This window comes from Drosophila navojoa, chromosome X, assembly GCF_054131105.1.
Source record: "Drosophila navojoa isolate 15081-1374.11 chromosome X, UAZ_NAV_1.0, whole genome shotgun sequence".
In the NCBI taxonomy this organism is placed as follows: domain Eukaryota; kingdom Metazoa; phylum Arthropoda; class Insecta; order Diptera; family Drosophilidae; genus Drosophila; species Drosophila navojoa.
The window spans coordinates 23,998,709-24,020,221 of record NC_142895.1 but is presented as its reverse complement, the minus strand read 5'-3'; the positions used below and the strand labels follow the sequence as shown (position 1 = coordinate 24,020,221).

General features: G+C 40.3%; 1 long non-coding RNA gene across 1 annotated transcript; it reads left to right on the top strand.

Annotated features, from left to right (window-relative positions):
• Nucleotides 1–6,341: 6,341 nt before the first annotated feature.
• Nucleotides 6,342–8,460, top strand: LOC149090733 (uncharacterized). Its single transcript, XR_016197525.1, has 4 exons — nt 6,342–7,031; nt 7,092–7,140; nt 7,806–7,928; nt 8,004–8,460. It is a non-coding gene; the product is annotated as an uncharacterized LOC149090733 (long non-coding RNA).
• Nucleotides 8,461–21,513: the final 13,053 nt, after the last annotated feature.

Below are 21,513 nucleotides of genomic sequence, written 5' to 3'. Positions count from 1 at the left end.
CCCGAAATTCCCTTAACGTTTTGCACAAATCTTGCAATTTACATAAAATTTAGATTTCGCTGTGTATATTTTATCTTTAATGTTTGCAATTTAATTGAGTCTCAGCAGGAGAACTAGGCTCTGCTATTTTACCTCATGGGACAGAGGACAGGTGCCAGGAAACCGTTTTAAATTTACCTTAAATGTGCATAGCAGTGCAAAACAACGTTTATTTTTCATACTTTTCTCTCTCTATCTGCCGGAGCTATTAGAGTCTGAGCTGTCCTCGAGCAACTTTTTAACTCGATTTGCCATCATTGACAACTTTTGCCGTTGCCAACAAAGCCATAAGCCCATAAACGGCAGATATTCAATAACTCATTTCCAATGGATGTAAGTGGGTTTTATCCAAAAAGTTAACTTTCCTGCAACTCTTTATGTTTCACAAAAGATTACATTTGAATTGGTAACTGCACTTGATGTAGTCTTTTCTGTTTTGCTTTAAAGCAAAGTTTGGATTCCTATTAATAGACTTGGATATATAAGAGACTAGCTAGCGGTTGAGCAAAATATAAAGTGTATATACCGTTATGTGAATACCCTAGCTACTTAACATACTGAGTCATTAGACATTAATCTACATCATATAGTTGGCTTCTATTTCAATAGAGAAAATTCTGTTAATACTGGGAGATGAAAGCATGATTAATGGGAATTGAATCAAAATATAGTAATGTTTCAAATGGAAGCAATCCATATGCAGATCATCCACATGTAATCAGAACTTTTATCTCATTGCAACTATCGTTTATCATTGCAGTGAAGAAATAACATCGATTAGTTTCAGTTATCGAGCGAGTAGGTTTCCCCTATAGAAGAAGTGGGTTAAGTAGAATGTTATTTAACGGATTTGATCGATTTTCAGCTGTTGCTTAGGCGTTGAATTGATTGATGAAAACGGCCGTTGGCCCTGTTCCACTCCACCAGCTAAGAGGCCACAGCGAAAAGCTTTAAGGAAATTCAATTTCATGGCCGCTTGCCCCACAATGACTGCGCTGAAGTCTTGAGTGGGTTCGTTGTCTTTGGGATAAGAGCTCTTTTATTTGGCCGGCCGAGCCATAAACCGTTTTGCCACAAAGCAATTGGCCAAGAAGCTATAAATCAAAACAGCTTAAAATGCTCAACATAAATCAACTTTCCAGCATTCAGCACCCATTCATTCACTCTTTTTGCCCTAATAGAGCTCAAATCGATAGACATACATATGTATGTACATAGATAGCAGCCTTAGGAATGCGTTGCTCGTCAACAATTATGAAGAAGCTGTAAATTGGCTCTTTATAATTTATTCATCGCACATAAATGAATTTCGGCATTGAATACACTCACACATTGAATGGCTATGCCAATGTGAATCCCAATCGCGATGATTGAGCTCAATGTAGAATTAAATATGTATAACCATAAACATAGTAGTACAGTGTAGGGTTCAGTTAATAGATTGTTTATGCATGGTCGAAAGCAGCATTGATATACCTTTTAGATCTAATAAATAATGAATAAAATAAATACAAAATACTCGAAATTCTTATGCATGATGCATGACGCTGGAGGACAACAAAAATATAAAAAAAATGATTTATAAATTTAAAAATTAAAATTTGTATATAATGAATCTAATAAAACTTAACTCCAGTCCCGTTTTTAATAGGTTCTGTGTAAAAATCTAATGCTAGACTTCATTAACAGAAATAGGTTCATTTGCTAACACAGTCATTTGATGCTATTAACAGTGGATATCCGCTCTTGGGGGAGGGGCAATTCTTGATAGAGGCGTAGGGTATTCACAATAAGTATTTACATACATAATCATTATTCCTTTTCATTATTATTATTATTATTACTATAATCAACAATATATGTATATACAAATCAAACGAAATTACATATTGAATAAATTTAAATTACGTTTTAAATGTATTTTTAATGCTTCTGATTGGAATATCAACTTAAAGCAGAGTTCGAGTTCGAGGTATCTATTAGTCAGGCACTCCCGACTAGAGCACGCTTCTTTTCTAATCCGATTGCCATTCCATTCATTTGATGTAATTTCAATCGATTACACATTTTCTTTTAGCAGTTTCTAGGCTTTGAAAAGCAGCCTTAAATAAGATGTTATCTGTACACTGAGTAGTAAGGAAATCTGAAAAATTGTTGTTGTTCATGATGCAACAATTACGAGTTTTGCTCATGTATCTTCCAAGTTCCAGTTCCCATCAAAGGGGTTGCTCTGGCAACTAAACAAGGAATTTGCATTATTTGAACTACTTTTCCGCTCAGCTCTGGGTGAATGGAGTTTTCCTCGAAAATCTATGAATGGAACCCAGAAATGAATCGACGTGACTAATGCCAATCCCGCATTTATGGCTGTAGCTGCAGCAGAGGGCGACTCAGTGCAATCCAATGCAATGCTCCGCCCGTTGGCCAACGTGCCCAGCTCACGGATTACGCATTGTGTGGGCAAAGTGGGCGGCACATTTCTGAGCTAAGTGGGTTGAGCGGCTCTTTAATTGCTTCGACTAACGAACGAGGGGCGAAAGAGAAATGCAGCTGGAGTGGCGTGGCCCGGCGTGATTGCTGTGGGCGTGGACCGACATAAGCCGCAACAATTGATGCGGCTACCTATGGCTGGGAGTCAATCACGTGTGCCACGCCCCCAATCAAGTTGTGCTAATGTTTCAATTATTTCAATTAGTGCCATACCAGCCAGCGAGAGAGGGGCAGGGGTAGTTGAGTTAACTGATTAGAGCTGCTGCTGCTGCTGCTGCTGCTGTTGCTGCTGTTGCTGTTGCTGCGGTTTTTATGGGGCTTACGTTCAATCTAATTGAGGTTTTTATAGCCGCGCTATAAAATCAGTCAAGTGCCACCCGAGTAGCTGGCCATAAACAGCAGCAAAGGCCAATAACAACAATAACAGCTGCTGTTCATTAATTATCCATAATTAATTTGCTGGAAAATGCTTGCATGGCTCTAAAGCACTTGCTGCAAATCGTATCGAAATAAGTCTAGGCTAGTCAGTTATATACATATTTATATATCTATGAATATATGTATATATTGTATATTGATCTGATTTAAATATAGTTCCTTAACCTTACTCAGTTCTCCGAAATTCCAGCTAAATTTGTGCTGCTATTTGTGAATTATTGAATTATTGAAACTGATATACGAAATTAGGATACTGTCCCCTAAGGCGTCCTTGTTCAAGCAAAAACCTGCATTCCGATTGCCAGCGATTAATAATGAATATCTGTCCAGCTCATTGATGCCAACTGGGGCCGGGCCATTCACAGTTGGCCAAACGAGCTGCAACTTGATGCGCCAAAAATATCTTTTCGCATTGAATCAGGGACAAGGGCCTCTGCCCTCTCTGAGATCATCAGTTGAGCTGGGCAAAGGCATTGAGACTCAAACTGAAGAAATATCTGAGTCGACGTATGAAAATAATAATCATAAGAATTTTGCTGTATTCAATTGGGTATAATTATGGGTAAGTGAACAATCGATTCTCAATATCAAATTGATGTCGGTAAGCTCGATTTTAACTGATTTTAGGTATTTTCTCTGACTGGAGTCACGTGCGCGATGATGATGATTTTCCTTTTACCGTGCCGTCAAATGTGAGCAGCTTATAATGGGATTTCAGTTTGCTAAGTAGACCTCAAGTAAATCGTTGTCAGGCGGATGGAAGGCTGCGAGTGCACAAACCACCGAAACCACCATGCCCTGTACCCAGCCAGCCCAGCTGCCAAAGCAGATTAAGTTTTTTAATTAATTCCTCTTGAAGCGACGCTGTAACCGAACTGAGGCCGGGCTACTTACTATACAGTTCCGTGGGAGATACAATGCCGGGGCGGGGTGGGGCGGTGCGGGGCAGCCGCTAGCGTTAAAGTCAATTAGTTTCATAAGTCCGCGCTGACACATATTTGATTAAAATGTTGACAAAGCCCGAAACCCGGCACCCGAGAACCGACACCGGGCACCCGGTACCCGGTACCCAACACCGGCTTTCGGCTTTCGGTAGAGTGCACGTGTTGAGGCTACGGCAAGCAGACATTAATACAAATTTACTTTTAATTACAGTTCGGTTCTCGGGTGTTATTATAAATCTGCTTTTGCCAGCGCCTCTCTCTCTGGATGTGCTACAGCTTGTCTTAAAAAAACTTCTTTTATTAGATATACATATGCATATATTCATATGTATATAATGTTTACCCCACTCCATATTGGTCCTCACTTTTTTAGTGCATTTTTAAGGTATATATATATATATATATATATATATATATACCTTAAAAATGCACTAAAAAAGTGAGGACCAATATGGAGTGGGGTAAACATATATATATATATATATATATATATATATATATATATATATATATATATTTTTTTTTTTTTTTATATATGCAATGGAACTATTATGAAATCTCGCTCAAAACTGTTTATCTTCGTTCGTCGCTTTATCCATCATTCGCTCAAGCCGCTCAATGCCCGCTAAATTTATGATTTCGTTTCTTGTTTGACAAAGTTGTTGAAAAACTTGAAAAGTTTGCACTTGCCGGCCAGCTTTTGTCTTGTGTATTTAGGAGCTAGCCATGTGTCCGTCTTCTGTCCGCAAGAGCTTGATAAATGATCTTTGCCCACTGTTGTTTAAACTCCTAAAGGCTGGACATGGGCAAAACTTGTTGTTTATGTTTGTGCTGTGCGTGTGTTATATGTGTGTCTGTGTGTGTGTGTGAAGCTATTTACTCTAGTAATTTCCTAATTGGTACAAGTAAAATGCTCAAATAAAAACACACGCACGCACTCTCAATGGCCGCCGCTGAGTGCTCAATAATGAGTTCCCCTCGCGCACAGTGGGCTGCATTCGAATAAAAGCGAGCTAAATTTGCGAAACACATTCACTAATTGCGGCTTTACGAGCAAAGCTCTCCATTTGCAGCAGCACCAGTGACGTCACAGCCCCAACTATGTTTTGGGTAGTGTTGGGTCAATTTGAATATTGGGCACATTTTATTATATTTCTATTATCATATTGTCTATATGAGTAGCATTTCCCAATAGGGCATTTAAATGCTTTGGTCAGAGACGAGCAAAGTCGAATTGCAAAACTATCGCGTTTCGATTATTCTTCAACCGATATTTTTAAACATATTCACACTTCCATCTATTGATTACTTTGTGGTTAAGATTTTCTTAAGGGAATATTTATTTAAAATTTTCTAACCGGGAATCAATTCACTTGCAAGAGTTACTAAAGTCATTCGCTATGTGAAATGATATATTGACTTCTTACAAAATCTGTTCATATGACAAATATTTAACTGCTCTAGAATAAACCCATATCTTGATAGTTTTTGCTTTTTTTTTTAAAGCTTTCAACTATAGATTCGCATTATATGTACATATACATTGATTCCCATTTTCTTGGCAATTTAATTAAAATGTATGATACTTCTATATTCAAGGCATTCATCGCGTGCTCCATTCACAGTTTATACGTTCTTCTCATAGGCCACTAGCTATTGTGACTTTAAAGTTCGTTTCTTTGTAAACACTAGCAAGCATACGAGATATACATATGTATGTACGTCTATATATAGCATTGTATATTAACGTATTGCGTTCCATTTTCGAACTTGCCTTGCAAACTATTCGAGCCATGGGGAAACCTCATTCACTGTGGCCAGGCTCTGTGGCAACGAACCCACGAAAAGTCACTTTTTGCCGGCAAACAGTCAAAAGTTTTTAGCGCAACTTTAACTTCAATCTCGGGGCCCCACAAAGCCAAGCGACGACAGGGCCATCCGGGCCAGAAATTAAAATTCGATTCGCTGACTACGTGAGCGCCGGGCAAAGCCTGGCTGAGCAGGAATGCCTTGCTTGGCTCTCTGCCCTCCTTCTGCTGCTGCATGTGTGTTAAGTCGTGCCAGATAGAGACTCATAGAGGTTGCTCAGCTAGCTGGAAGGTAGCAGTGCCTAGTGCCTGTATGTGTGTGTGTGTGTGTGACATTGTGACCGATTGATCTCTCCTTCTCCTGCTCAGCTTATCAGTTGAAGGCCCTCTCTATCTATCTCCATCTTATACTATATTATAAATTCTTCGAAAATATGAATGCAGTCTAGGCTAGCCTATATCTACCTCAGCTTAGACACATTCTTGTCGCTGGCCAGATGTTGTATTACTCTCACCTGAGTGCAACTGGAATATTTGTGTAACCCCACCATTTCGTACCTCTATAGTAGGCTTCGTTCGAGCTGGCAACTAGGTGTTATTTTAGTTGTAGGAAACAGCAGTATTTTATAGTGTGTACATTGTATTTATCTATTTTTTTTTTCACATTTGAACTCAAACAAAATATACATTGGCTATGGATTTGGATATACCTGGTACGGCATCGGTATCCGTGGTACTGTGCGTGGGCCTTTATGTGGGTGAAGTGAACATTGTGAGCGACTACCGCCCGGATTTTCCGGCCGCCCTGTTCTTGGCCTGGGTGGTATTCATGGCTGATAGACTTCGCGCCAGCATTCGTATTCTCAATCAACTATGGATATTTTTGATCGCATTGGGTGTCTACTATTTGGTTAGCCAAGGCTTGGTATTTTACGTATGGCATCCATTCTGGGAATTTTTCGAGGGCTATTTGAACGAATTTTTCGAAACAAAATTCATGTATTCCTTCTACGACAACTATCCGTCGGTCGTCGTGTTCTTGCGCCACCATTCATTGCTCATCATCCAAATGCTTTTGATGATCTACGTTTTGTACTGGACTCTCGCTCAACGTGTTTCCTCCGAAGATTGCTCAGAGGAGGAGTACGATGAGCCGGTGGAGCACGTGGGTATCCATGAGGAGGCATTCCAACAACTTCTTCAACCGGATAGAGTACACCGTCTGAATGATCGTCTCACCCATCAATAAATATCTAAAGCCTAAGGCCTGACAAGCGCTTACAGGTCCTACCGCAAAAATTGCATTGCCACGGTAAGCTTCCACTGATCTGAAGTGGATCTGTGCATCTCAGTCTCAACTTGTACATTACAGGCCGAGGTATGCGCACTTCGATCGTTGCACATTCATCCAACAGAAACAAGTAAGTTTAATATAAGTTTTATGTTTAAGAATGGTGGAAGGAGGCAAAAGTAGTTCTGCTTACAGTAGTGCTACATTGAATCTCTACTATTCGTGTTTGATAACAACAATAATAGACGAAGTGTGGCGTTAGAAGTAGAAATAGTAATAGTAGAGGTAGCATTATGAGCGTGTGGGGTAGTAGTAATCAAGTAAAAATCGAAGATCCATATCTGAATCCACGTATATAGATGTTCATACGTACATGATGACAGCATTCACTCATGGTATTCCGGTAGCGATATTGCTGAATACCTGTTTACCTTAGAGTAAGGTAAACTATGAACCATATATATTTCTGATCACCTAGTTAGAGATTCATATTCAGGTATAAACCATCAGCTAGTTGAGCACAAATTATATGCTTAAAGGCATTAAATCTGGCCTATAGACTGCCTGGGAGGAATAATTCACTTCTTGAATATCCCATTCGACTCATATGCGTATAGCATATTCCTAGCAAGCAGAGTACAATAGGAATCTATGTATACGATTTAGGATTATATGTAAAGAAATCAACTTAAGCTTAGAAAACCGTTACACAGTGTATTATCTAGTTGGGCATGCCCGGCCACAACACTCAAAACGATTGCAATTATAATAATGTTTGGTTTGTCTTCCCCTTAGGCTAATTTCCCCACAATTTAGGTACACAAATCCCCCATATACTTTGCCAAAACATAGATTGGTTAAGGCTGCAAAATCAAATCCGAAAACCCATTCCATTTCTCTTGAAAATAGATATATCAGGTAAGTATTTCTCGACACCTCCTATTCTCATGCTCTTCGACTTGCATTTGAATTTCATTGATTCCTTTTTGGCAGGCAAAAAATAAAATATTCCGCTACTGAAACCCACTTGACCACGCGTAAAACGTGCATTGAATTCTGGTTATAAAATTTCTGTTTAATTGAGTATCTGCTGTCGGATTGCTGCGGCTCGCTTGTCCACCTGGGCCCACCTGAACAGAGGCGAATTCAAAACTGAAACCACACATCGAAATGGAATGCAAAGCAAACCATTCATCAGTCAATCTCCATCTCCATCTCCATCTTCGAATTCGTGGAGCAGGACACCAGCCAACCAGAGCATGGACAGCGCTCACCAAAATTCATTTCTAAGTCCACAGTATCAAATCGCAGGGCCTCAGCTGTAGGAAATCGAGAAATAGGACCTCAGCAGTAGGGCACCGAGAAATAAGTTAGTTTTAAGTCTTTTGATCGAAATTTGAAAAATTATTTTGTTATCCATATTAATTCATTTTTGAGCGGACAAATTTAATAGAAGTTTATAAAATTCAATATTGTGTACGATCAATTGAATAGGTCTCTCTCTCCCTCTCTCTCTCTCTCTCTCTCTCTATCTCTCTGTTTGTTTCAGAAACTAAAAATTAAATTCTGAATATAGTGGTAGACTCCATAGAGTGATTGTGGCGATTAGCTGGGTCTATCCAGGCCTGTCTGTAAGTATGAACTGTCGAACTCAGAACTTATTAGAGTTGACTTGAATATTTCCTGTAGATCCTTATATTTATACGCCCCTCATATTACACGAAATAGTTGCTAGGTATTCCTGCTTATAGTTGTTGAACTATATGTAGAGCTAGAGTCGCAAAATTTCCATCGAAGAGCCACAACTTTGCAGAATTTTAAGAGAAGTATTTCGGGACTGTATTAATAAGATATGATATGGAATGCTAGAGAATATACAGGTAAATTTAAAAGTCGCCTAATTTTCTGCAGTGCTTTGAGCAACTTTTCTGCATGTTCAGAAAGTGAGAGCAAAAGTTATACTTCCGGGTTGAAGCTGTGGCATTCTCTATGCGCCCCCCCCCGTGTGGGGCTGCCAAATTTTCAAGTTTGGGCAAAACTTTTGCTGGGATCCTGAGTGCGTTTGCTTATCAAAATTACATGCGATTAGAACTCATCGTTTCAGAACTGTGCACTAGTGGTTGAGTCCCCTCAGTCCCCGCCAACGACTCGCAAAAAGTTTTTGCATAAAAATCAGTGGAAACGTATCTGATTTGCCATGTCAATAATTCGAAACTATTTTTATGATGTTTGACTGTGGCTGCGAGTGGCTGGCTGTCTGTCTGTGGGTCTGGAAAAGTTTCGGCTCATGCAACAGTCTCGTCCATCAGCTGTCAACGAGAGTCTCGGTCCGAGACTCGCATTCAACGATTCAATTGCAGTCCCATTCGCATATTTAATTGCCTCACAATGTTCTTACCCATTGTCCAGGCCGAATGACATAAATTGATGCGACGACTGAGAATCCTTCGAACTGTGACAGCTAATGGCGACAGCTTCAGTTCATGCTAATTGCAAACGAAGTTAGCGTCTCTGAGGCAGCCTGAATGCTGTCAGAGAGTCTGATAATTCGTTTATGGAGCGCCATTTGTGCGCCTTCAGTTCCCAACATGCAACATACGCATGCACTATTAATCGAATTCTCAGTGTTTATAGTTTCCACTCGATTACATATGAGCAAGTCGATAAGTCGTACTATCGGCGGAATTTCACTGCGGAGCATTTTGGGTTCTCTTTGAAGAGGCATTTGCTCAGCTAGTGATAGAGCTGCTAGGGTCAGTATCGATGATTATTAATTTTTATGATATATCGATACTGATATATCGGCTCATCACTAATCAGTCTTTTGTACGTGCTTGCTGTGGAAACTCTTCTTGAAGCAGCAGTGATTGAGCTTGAAATCATTCTTTTGAGTACCTACAATCGCTGGGTTTGCAGCACTACTTTAAAGCCTTCATTAGCTGCACCATTAATTTTCCAAAGTCAGATGTTCTTTTAATAAAAATAAAGATCCAATCTATTAGGTCTTCAAGATATTGATGTTTGGGTCTACTCCTAGTTCTAGTGTAAGTGCCATCAGATCTTCTGGCTGCAGTTGCTCGACAATCTAAGCTTGGGTGAGACGCTAGGTTCTGAAGGTGACCAAAATTGATATGTTATAACATAATGTGACAACTCAATTCTTGCTTTGTCTTTGACAGAGTGACGTGAGAAGAAGAAAAGGTCAAAAACATTTGACGTCAGACAATGGACGCGAAACCCTCAATCGGTTCGACTCAGAATGAAAGGTAGCTGCGATTGGTGTAGGTAGCTCCATTTGGTGCTGTAAGGGTACAATTGTACTGCTCGATTCGCTGTGCATTATTAATGTTAGTTGACATTAGATGGTTATCGACTCTAACCATTTGGGGTTAACAGGGCTGAAAACCGTTTCCTTTCCATAATTTATGTGGAGAGTCGGTCGCAGTTCATTCAGGCGCTGCCGGCTCTGTTTACACTCGCGCATGAGAGGCGCTCGCAAAGTCAATTAATTGTGGCTGGCGGTTGGATGGTGGCTTCAGGGATGCAAGCCAAATTAACGGTAATTACGCGTGGAGCAGGGCAACAGCCGTACGCATACGCTGAGCCATTTACCGTTAACTGCAGTCACCTGTCATCGCGCGAGCGGCCCGCTCACGCAGTGGGCGTGGTATATATTGTATGCACATATATTGGAAAAGTTTGTGGCACTCGAGTGCGTTTAGTTGCAAGTCAAACGGCAAAGCTAAACGAGCGCCGCCATGTGGAACTGCCCACGAGGAGCGGCGGCAGGACATGCCAGGACAAACCAGTACGCCAATAGAAACTAAGTAGAATGCTTGCCATCAGTTGCAGGCAGTTAACCCTCTGGCCGTACCGCGCACCCCGTTGCGGGGCCAGCAACTGTAATAATATCCATGTAAGTGGCTAGCGGAAATAACAAGCGAGCAGCTCAGCTGAAGTCACGCCCCTTCCCCTCCCCACTGAGCTCAGTCGCCTTTGGCCTGTGGCGCCACACAATGCGGCCCCGGTGATGTCATATAACTGACAAAGTTCTGCCTCGAGATGCAGCCAGTGTTGGTTGTGTTTGCTCTTGCTGTTGCTGTTGCTGTTGTTGTTGCTGTTGCTGTTGTGTCATGGATGAGCAGCAGACCTAAGCTCCATTGAGATGTCAGTGTGCCGCAAATGCAAAAGCATTACGTATACGACACCGACTGCACGGCTGGCACGGCTGACCTGTTGAGCCTCGGCTGAATATGCAAACTAAACTTGCACAGAGCTAATTCCATAATAATTAGCTTAGCTTTCATGGACTGGCAATAAGCTGTGTGAAATGGCTTCGCTCAAGAGCAGATTACAGAGAACGGCTATGAATACTTTTAGCCAGCAGCAGGAGCACACAGAAATGTTTTCCCATCATTACACTTACGTTTGCGAAATGTCGAATGCAATGGAAATGCCTGCAGGCCCTGAACACCGAAGATGTTTCCTTTTTTGCAATATGCATGCTGCACATGACATATGACAGCTTGTCATGTACCTGCATGCAGCAGGATTTATAATCACAACTAACAACGGGCACTACCGACTGCATAGTACTCAGTCATATCTCTAAAGTAACGTGCATCAAGTGTGACTGGGAAAAAATTAGAAACTGTGAATAAAATTCAAATTTGTTGTGCTTCAATATATATTGAATCCCCTTGAAAATATTCCCCTTTCTGAACGAGCATATGTATGTATGTATGTCATCTAGTCATTGAATGCTTTCTAATAGAGCTACCAGTGAACAGTTCACTTTTCGTTTGTCTTCCATCGTCACGAAATGCGCATTGTGAAACCATTCGCAATAATTATTGGCACTCTTAAAAAAGAAGGAATTTTCGGGTGCTTTCCGGTTACAATGTATGTACATAAATGAATGTCAACACGAATTAGAGTGAGCTTTATGGCCTACTATCGATATTTATGGCTTAAATGCTGTCGATAGTTGGGCGTGGTATCGATAAAAAAAGCGAAAATGCCATCAATAGAAGAAGAAGAAGATAAAACGAGAAAGTACAACTAGCTTGTTTAGATGATTTGAGTAAGATAATTATATCTGGGATACCGGCTATAGAATTTATGAATTTGCCAAGCGCCTAAAGAGGGCATGATACCCACGAGCATATATATATTCCAAATCCTTACCTTCAATAGCAACGAAACGGTTTGGGTTCATTTTAAGTATATAAAAACATACAAACATACATATATGTATATGTATATGTATTTACTTAATAATACTCTTCTCTTTAGCACTACCTTGGCCGAGATATAAGATACAAATCGATGGAGGTCTACCATGAATGCATTCCCATAAAGTAAGCTTGTCTGGGTAGGAAACCAGCTGAAATCGTATGCCGTGTATCTACTGGGCGGACATTCCGATTGCGCCACTCTCACATGGTTTTCTCTCAAATATGTTTGTGTGGGATATGAATATTATTTGTCCCATTCGTTGAGACAATTTAAATAAGATTAGTATCGCTGAGATATCGGCTATGAAGTTGCTCCATGCCCCTAGGTGGTACGTTGTTCAGGACTTGTGTGAATACATTTAAGTATATTTAATAATATTTTTTCTTTTTCTTTTTAGCACTATCTTGGCCCCTCCTATCCGTGAATGCGTGGCCAAACCGTGGGCCCGTCTGGGCAGGAATTCCGCTCCAATCGTATGCCGGGTATCTGCTAGTCGGGCACTTCCGATTGCGCCACTCTCACATGGTTTTCCCTCAGATATGTATGTATGGGGAAATTATTTGTCAGAAAACTTCCGTTTCAATTTGCTGCTGTCCTTGCGGCTGCCATTTTCCGTTGCAGTTGTTGTTGCTGTGGCTGGTGTTGTTGGGGCGTGTCCCTTTGTTGCCATGATTAGGCGCGGCACATTGAAAAATCAGCCGGCAGTCAAGCAGAAAGCAGCCAGCCAGCTACCAGGCGGGACAGCTCCCACACCTTAAAGGTGGCACACGTCCAGGACTCTTGCCACAGCAATGTTGGCTTTGTGCGTGCGTGTGCCTGTGTGTGTGTGTGTGTGTGTGTGTGTGCGTGCTCAACTTGTCAACGCACATAAATTTTCCAGTACATGCACACACAGGTTGATGCCGAAGAGCAGCACTCAGTAGCACACACTTACATGGCCATTCACACACACGCACACACAGACACGCAGGCACACACACGTACACACCCTCATATAGATCAGCTGGAAAAACATAAGTCAAAAGATGACCGAGAACATCAATTTCTTCAGTTGTTTTCCCTCTTCTACTCTACGCTGTTCAGCAAGGCCCTTATCAACTGGCAGTTGGCTAATCAGTGTGTATGTGTGTGTGTGTGTGTGTGTGTGCAGTACAGTTGGCTGACAACACACATGCTTATCAGCTAAAACCTAAAATAACTAGAACTTGGTCAGAACTCAGATAATAAGTTGAAATTATATATCAAAACGGATTTATTGTTGCGTTCTTTGGGCTTTGCTACTTGAGAGTTTTTCGACCACTGTGCCTGACCATGTGGCTTGTCCCTCTCTCTCTATCTCTCTCTCTCTCTCTCTCTCTCTCTCTCTCTCTCTCTCTCACTCTCTGTATGTGTGTGTTTTTTCTTTTTACATTTTCAATTCGACAATTACGTCGCGATGGCGACGACTTTCAGCTTCATGTGGCTAAGGCCCAAGCCAGGGCATAATCCAACTGCCGCTAGACCAGACTTCAGTCAGTCATGGCACATAGTATATAGTATATATGTATGTTTGCATGTACATATTTATGTGAGTGTGCGTGTGTACTGTATAAATACAATTTAGTAATGAAAAATTGCCCCATTTCACACTTGGCACGCCGGAGCACGCCATTGTCGTCCTTAAAGTCCTTTGTTTTCGACCATTTCGAGAAGCGTCCGAATTGTGGGCGGCAGCATGGCTGTCGTTTATAAATCAATTGGATTTGTGTCTTTAAGAATTCTCCCATTTTGTTCGCTTTATACACACCCACACACACACACACACACACATACTCACACATATTTATATTGAGTTTTTATTTGGGACTGGACACATGGCCGGGCTTTGGCTGTGGCGATTTCGTTGCGTTATCAATGCCTGCGCTATCGTGGCTCGTGGCTCGTGTCACGGGCTTATATGGGGCACGAGGGGCGCATGAACACAACGACCCATTTGTGCCATCAATAAAAATAACAAACTGAGCATTCGCAGGCCGCTCGAAGAGCTCTCATAGCCAAAGCGATTTTGTTTTTATGTTTTCCATATGCGTTTTCCTTTCGTTCCACTTTTGTTGCTATTTATATTTATATTTATATTTATATTTGTATTTTGTGAAAGTCATAACCAACAGTTACATAAACTTGATCGACTCTGCCATACACTGCAACTTGAATGTATTCCTATCTAACTTTCAGTTCACTCCAGTTCCTGAAACAAAGAAGACTTTGCGTGCTGGGATGGAAGAAGCAGTTGCAGCGCGTAAAATATATAGATGAAGTGAATTCAGCGTTGAATAAGATGAATTTGATTGAGTGCAGCATCAATGGAATCCACCATAAGATTCAAGCATCAACCAAAACTTTAAAGAGAACTTCTTGAAGACTGAGCTATCCGTGCCTCTTGCCTAATGTAGTGGAACATTGCGCAGCAGGAGAAGCTCTCTTGGGATACCTATGGGCACTGTTAGAAATGATCTTGCAGTGATCTTGCGGCCTGATGCTATGTCTGATCTGTTTGACAACATTCATCGTAGTATATACCATGAATCTCATAGTATTTACTTTTAGTGAGCATGTTGACGGATCTGCATCAGGAAGGAGGGCATCAGATGGACCTCTGAAGTGCTCTGGAGCCAGGACTATGCTATGGGTATCTCCTGTAGCACTTAAGAGATCACGATGACCCCCAACGTCAAAGTGATCGACTGGACGGCTGCAATTATCGATTACCGCAAATACAGTAGAATTCGGTTATAAGCGCCCAACGTTATGCCGGGAAGATATAGCTTATTCCATATATACATAAGATTACTTATATAGGATTTCTGGGGACCAGAATTCTCGTCGCAATAAGCATACGGTCGCGATAAGCGTAGTCATTATAACCGGAGTCAACTGTATATTGAAGAAGTCTGCTGTAGTAGTGATCTTGACTATAAGACTAGCTATTGTGAATGGCTTAGTACAGGTTTCCTCTAGAAGTGCTCCATTTAGGTGCAGAGCTTGGGGTTTCCTTAACAATTTCATGGGCTCGCAGACTATACTTGGAACATTCAAGTCAAAAACCAGCTCCAATACAATAGAGCTATGGCAATTAGACGTATGCAAAAAATCTATTATGTAAACCGATTAGTACACATAAAGGAAAGTCTTCATCTATGTGAATCTAAATGTAAAGTATTATCTTTCGCTTGTACAGTCCTATTTTCTTTATCGAATTCCATGTTGACTCACGAGCTGCACTGGGAACTTATTTCAGAACTTTACTTACTTTTGCGACATTAAGGGAAATTTCTATAAATTGCATTGCTTGGGTTTCTGGGTTTTCTTTGAGAACTGGAGAATTTATTAAAAAAAAAAAACAAATCAATATCTATACAATTTTTTGCAATTATCTCGACAGCTGCAGGAATACGATTATTATAAATGATAAATGAGAAAAAAAGATAAAAGAAATGAGCAAATAGAGCTGAAAGCCAATTGAAAAGAAGGCAAGACCTGCAGCAAAAGAAATTGAATGTCAAATGCGCGACCTTTGGCCGGCGAATAAGAACGCAAATAATTTCCGCTTTGAAAGCGACACAGCGTGGAGTCCAAGTCCAAGCTGGAGTCGCAGTGCGAGTGGGGGTAGGGGTCGAAGTCCTTTGCCGGGACCTATCCAGGACACTGGACTCTCACATTTACAGACAGTTTCCGTTTTCCGCTTCCTGTGCAAATATGCGACATGAAAGGACCAAAGAGTTGCAATGCTCTCGAAATGCCAAAGCCTGGGCTCGGCTCTGCCCCAGCTGACACGACTTGAGCCGGGTCATGACCTACTCCCATGCCACTCCCCATTCGCCCCCTGCCTGCCGCGCCCCAGGCACCCACTGTGCCTTTCTTCGTTTCGCTATGCGTGTCCGGGTCCCCGGTGTGCGCCTAGGCGGCTTATTGGTCAGGCATTTGTTCACTGATAAATAGAGTTGAGCCCGCTGTGTGCATATGCCTCTATTAGGAGACCCATCCCCCTATCTCCGCCTGCCCGTCCACTGCTGCTGACTAAGTCCCCGCACGTGCCACTCTCTCTGTTCGCCAACAACGCTTTGCTTTTTCCCACCGAAAGCGTCAAAATCTCTTTCGCTTTCGAGTCGTGTGTCTCCGGCATCCGCTGACAGCTTACACGATGCTGCGACACGCTCTGGAGTCTATGAAGCTGTTCGATCATTCCGAGAAGTGTGTCAGGTTTGTTTGAGTAATCAACATATTTCTTATGGATATATATGAGGCAGTTGTTGTGTTTGTAGTCATCGATAAAGCAGCAGAATGAAATTTATATTGAAATATGATTATATGTTAAAGAATGTACGTATAATCTATTTATATATTCATGTTAAAATTTTTTTTTAGCATTGTAGCTTTTTAAAATTTAATTTAAAATCATATATTAATTAATTATTAATTTAAATAAATTGTATGCTCATTAATGTGTCACTATTTAATTTTTTTTAGCTTTTGAATATTTTAAATTTAATTAAAATATATTAATATTATACTAATTTCATGGATTGTATTAATTTAAAAAATTTAGCTTATTAATGTTTAACTGTTTGCACTTTTTAGCTTTTAAATATTTTAAATTTAATTAAAATATATTAATTAATATTTAATAATTATACCCTGAACCCATTGAAAATGGGAAATCAGGGTATAATGTTTTTGTGTAAAAGTATGTAACAGGCAGAAGGAATCATCGCAGACCCCATAAAGTATATATATTCTTGATCAGCACGATGAGCTGAGTCGATATAGCCCTGTCCGTCTGTCCGTCCGTCCGTCCGTCCGTCCGTCCGTCCGTCCGTCCGTCCGTCCGTATGAACGCCGAGATCTCAGAAGATATAAGAGCTAGAGAGCTGAAATTTTGTGTGCATACTCGTGTATACCATACGCAGTACGAGTTTGCTTTATTTTTTCGATAACTCATCCGATAACTTTTTTATCGAGAATAATCGAAAAATTGATTTTGTTTTTTGAGCCTCATCGGAGTACTATTAGACGTAGAGACTTCAGATTTACTGTGTATATAGAGATAATGAATACAAACATTTTGTAATCAACAGATTTTGGATACCACGCCCCCTTCGCCCCCAATTTGTAAAAAACGCATTTCGAGTACTAGAGACTTGTGCTTTGGAATGTACACACATTTTTACCATATAATTACGCCCTGAAAATTTCATTAAGATCGTATGTTTATAAACGAAGTTATTCATCAAGTAAATTCTCATACTATTGCCCACACTGCAGCGCAGCCCAAGCGCAGTCGCTGCTTCCTGCGCAGTTAGCAGAGCGCGGGCGCGTGAGGGTGGATGCATGTGTATTTATGTGTGCGTGCATAATAGAAGTGCAGAATGATAAGAATTTTAGCTTGAAGGGTTCAGGGTATCTCCTAGTCGAGCAGCATCGACTAGAGTCTTCTTACTTGTTTTTAATTGTCATTTAATAATACATAATGTTTAATAATTCATATTTTTTATATATTCATTTTGTAACTCTTTAATGTTTTAATTTTCTTAATTTATCTAAAATATGTTTTCCTATACAACTTTTTCTTATTTTAATATTTTATTTTCATATCTTATTGCTTGAGAATTCTTGTAGATAAAAAGTCTAGAGTAAAACCAATTCCAAAGGAAAGAAAAGAAAAGAATACTTTTTGATAAACAATAAAATTATATGATAGAGTATTTACTCTTCCAAGGCTTTACTAAAACTAAGTCATTTGTATACAAATATTTTTTTATGAATGGATTGTCATGTTTCTGTTTGTTATGATTTTGTGTAGCAGCCAGTTGAGATACCCTGTAGTACGCAAGCGGACAACGACGAGCTACACTTGGCAGTGAGGCAGTGTGAACTCTGAAGTGACTATAGAGAGAGTATAGAGCGCTCATTAGACTTGCAAAGCTATCGAGTATGACAATTGCATATGAATATAGCTTAACTTTTGCTTTCCTTTTGCTTTCCATTTAGTTTCTCAATCCTCCACTCTGTCCATAAAATATTACAGAATATCTATTGGCTGAGCTGTCTGTGAATCGTGTCTCGTTTTTATGCCTTTGTTGTTTGTTTCGTGTTGAAGCTTTCCTTTTTTTTATGGCATCGTAAACAGCAAATAATACTAAAGAGCCTTGTTTTCGGGGCGGGAGGCGGGCATGAACAGCGCAGCGCGGGTTGGGGCAGTGCGGGGGCCTAAGGCTGAGCGCAGCTGGCTAAAAATTTGTTGCTTACTTGCAGGAACCTCAAATTTGTGCACACAACAAGGACTCGAGGCCCAGGACCTTAGTCGAACACATTAAGGCTATGTCTGGCTGTATGTGTCTGTGTGTGTGTGTGTATCTATGTTGCTTTTTGCCCGTGTGAATAATAAAATAGTTTCGAGTATCCATTTGCATATTTAAAATGCGAATGGGTAAGGGGCGTGACAAGATGGCACTAAATATTTGCTCAAGCACTAAGCGCTGTCGCCTTCACGATCCGGTTTCCTGTCCTCTGCTTTGTGTGTGCATATGTATGTATGTGTGTGTGGGTGTTTGTGTGTGAGTGTTCACAACTCTTTTTGCATGTGTTCCCATGTCCGCAGCTGCTAATGGCTTTTCATTTTGCATCTCCGCCCGCAATACAGAGCCACCCACCCCTTCCAGTGTCACGCCCGCCTCGCCCTTCGCCCCCGTCACGTGCGGAGCATTTTGATTTAATTTTTTATGCACTCTCATTAAATAATGGCACGTCAGACAAGCACGTCGGACTGGACCCACGACTATGAGAATAATACACACACACACACATATACACATATATACACATATTATGTTGCAACAGCTGCTCCGACGCTTCCATCCCTCTCTCCTTCGCTCACCCTCGCACTTGTCCCTGTGTATGTTCACTTGGGCCATCTCCCGGCGGAACTTAGATGACCATGTTGATTTAGGTTAGCTGCCACTAAACTAAAATTCTTTCATCAGAAGTCTAGGGAGAGTGAGTCAGTGCTTGGGCATACACCCACGCTCTGGGCCACACCCACTTCCGCCCACCCACAGCCACTGGCAGTCCCCTCTAAAACATACACACACACACACACAGACATACAAATGGTGTGCTTTAATTAACCTCAGTTGAAATTCAAAAGAGTGCACACAAATTTCACTATCAGTTCACTAAGCAAATATCAAGAGCATAAAGTCCTGTCGAAGGGAGAAGGAGACTTTCGTATATTTTTGCATGTTTTTGTATAATTTCTATTCATTAAATTAGTTACGAGTGTGGTACGAGAACTTTGTTATGGAAATACTAAGAAAGAATAGTGTTGTTCAAGGTCAAATAGATTTTTCTTATAAACAGTTGCCTTTGACTAGAGTAACTAAGAACTCTAAATAATTTACAAAGTACTATCTGCAATTTCTCGAATAAAATTTGATTTTTTTTGAATATTTTGTAATTTAAGAATTATAATTATATTAATTATTAATTATATTTTCTATTACATTTTATATTTATTTATATGTTTGGATTTCGATCTTCACCAATAGACTAATATCATAGCCTATTGCCTTGCTGCGTCAATCCCTGATTGGTTTCTCTTGTTGCATTAGTATTAGTGCCAGGCTCTCAGAGCTTACATAGATTTGCTGTAAAATATTATCCGAGTGAGTTTGCGTGTTGCCTACACGCTCCGATTGTTGCTTCATGAGAGAGAGGGACAAAGATAACTGTTGCTGAACTTTGTCCCCAAGTGTTAGTGAGTGCGAGCGACATGGCTATAGAAGCCATTTGACCAGCTTCGCTGTGAATATCACTGGACCAAGCGAAAGCAAGAAGGAGCTGGCATACTGGAAAGGCACAGTTTGAGAAGCACTGGGCATTCTTTGTTGGATTCGCAGTTGCTTAAAGAGCTTACTTATTCCTATCATTTCAATGTGTAATATTTAATAATTTATCAGGAAATATTTATCTTATTTATTTTAGCAATAATTTGATTGCTGCAAATAATTTATAAATATGTCAAGTTTAAGGAAATGAATTAAACAACCCGAATGAATATATCACTGAGTCAAATGGAACTTTGAATTGAATGTTTGAATATATGTGAATGTTGTTTGGGGGCTAATTAGTAATTTGTAATTGGAGCTCAGTTTGTAAATTAGTTGGGTAATTTCTAAGCCCGCTCGTGGGCATATTGAGAATGTTGCACGAAACTCATAAAGAACTATTTAGAACCCAGAGAGAGAAACTTTCAATTATTAATTTGCGAATGTAAGTGCTTTGTTTTATTTGTTTTGTTTGCGATGGCTGGTGCCTTGCTGTGCCGACTGCCTGAAGGCATTGGCGCTGGTGGAAAGTTAGACATTCTCTGCAACGAGTATAATTAAAAATCGCCAGCTTAGTGAGCGACACAGAGAGAAAGAGAGAGAGAGTCAAGTGTAAAATGAGGATTGTTTACTACAATAAAAGGCAAGAAACACAAATTTCAAGAGTATTAAAAATAAATTACAAACTTCTTGGCACACACACACGCGCACACCCACATTGAAACTACGCACACATATACACAAAGAGAAAGCTCAGCCTTTAAGTTGACAAGAACAAACAGTTTAAAAGTAAGCTGTGAGAACTTTCACCTTGCAAACATTGCCATTAGCTCGCCGAGAGCTGAGCTGAGTCGCATCCAGTCCACAGGCCACAGAACGACGACAATGCGGGATTATGGCACAGAAATAAACGACCGAATCATTGGACAACACACGAGTAACAACTATGCGCGCATGTTCATTCGGATGACACATAATAGCATAAAGGGTTTACAGAGCTTAAGCGGTGTTTCCTGTGACGAGGCGGTCAAAGAACAACACACTCTTCAGCTACTTCTCTGAGCGGCATGAGGGCTGCCATTGCTTAGAGAAATCTCTTTTAAAGTAGCAGTTGAAATGCAGCCATTTTAAGGAAATGAAAACAAACAGCAATATTTAATAAGAGACATTGAAGAGGGCAGTGAAGTTTTATACCTGGTTGGGTGGTAAAAACAAAATGTAACTTATTAATTTATTATTCAATAACTATATACAATGTATTTGTGTTCATTAACTAAATAACTAATACATTTTTTTCATTTAACAATCATCTTTTATGAAACTTGTAGCTCTTATATATTAAGGATCTATATGAAGCAAGACTTTTGTGTTCAGCACTCAATAATAAAAAATTCTACATATTT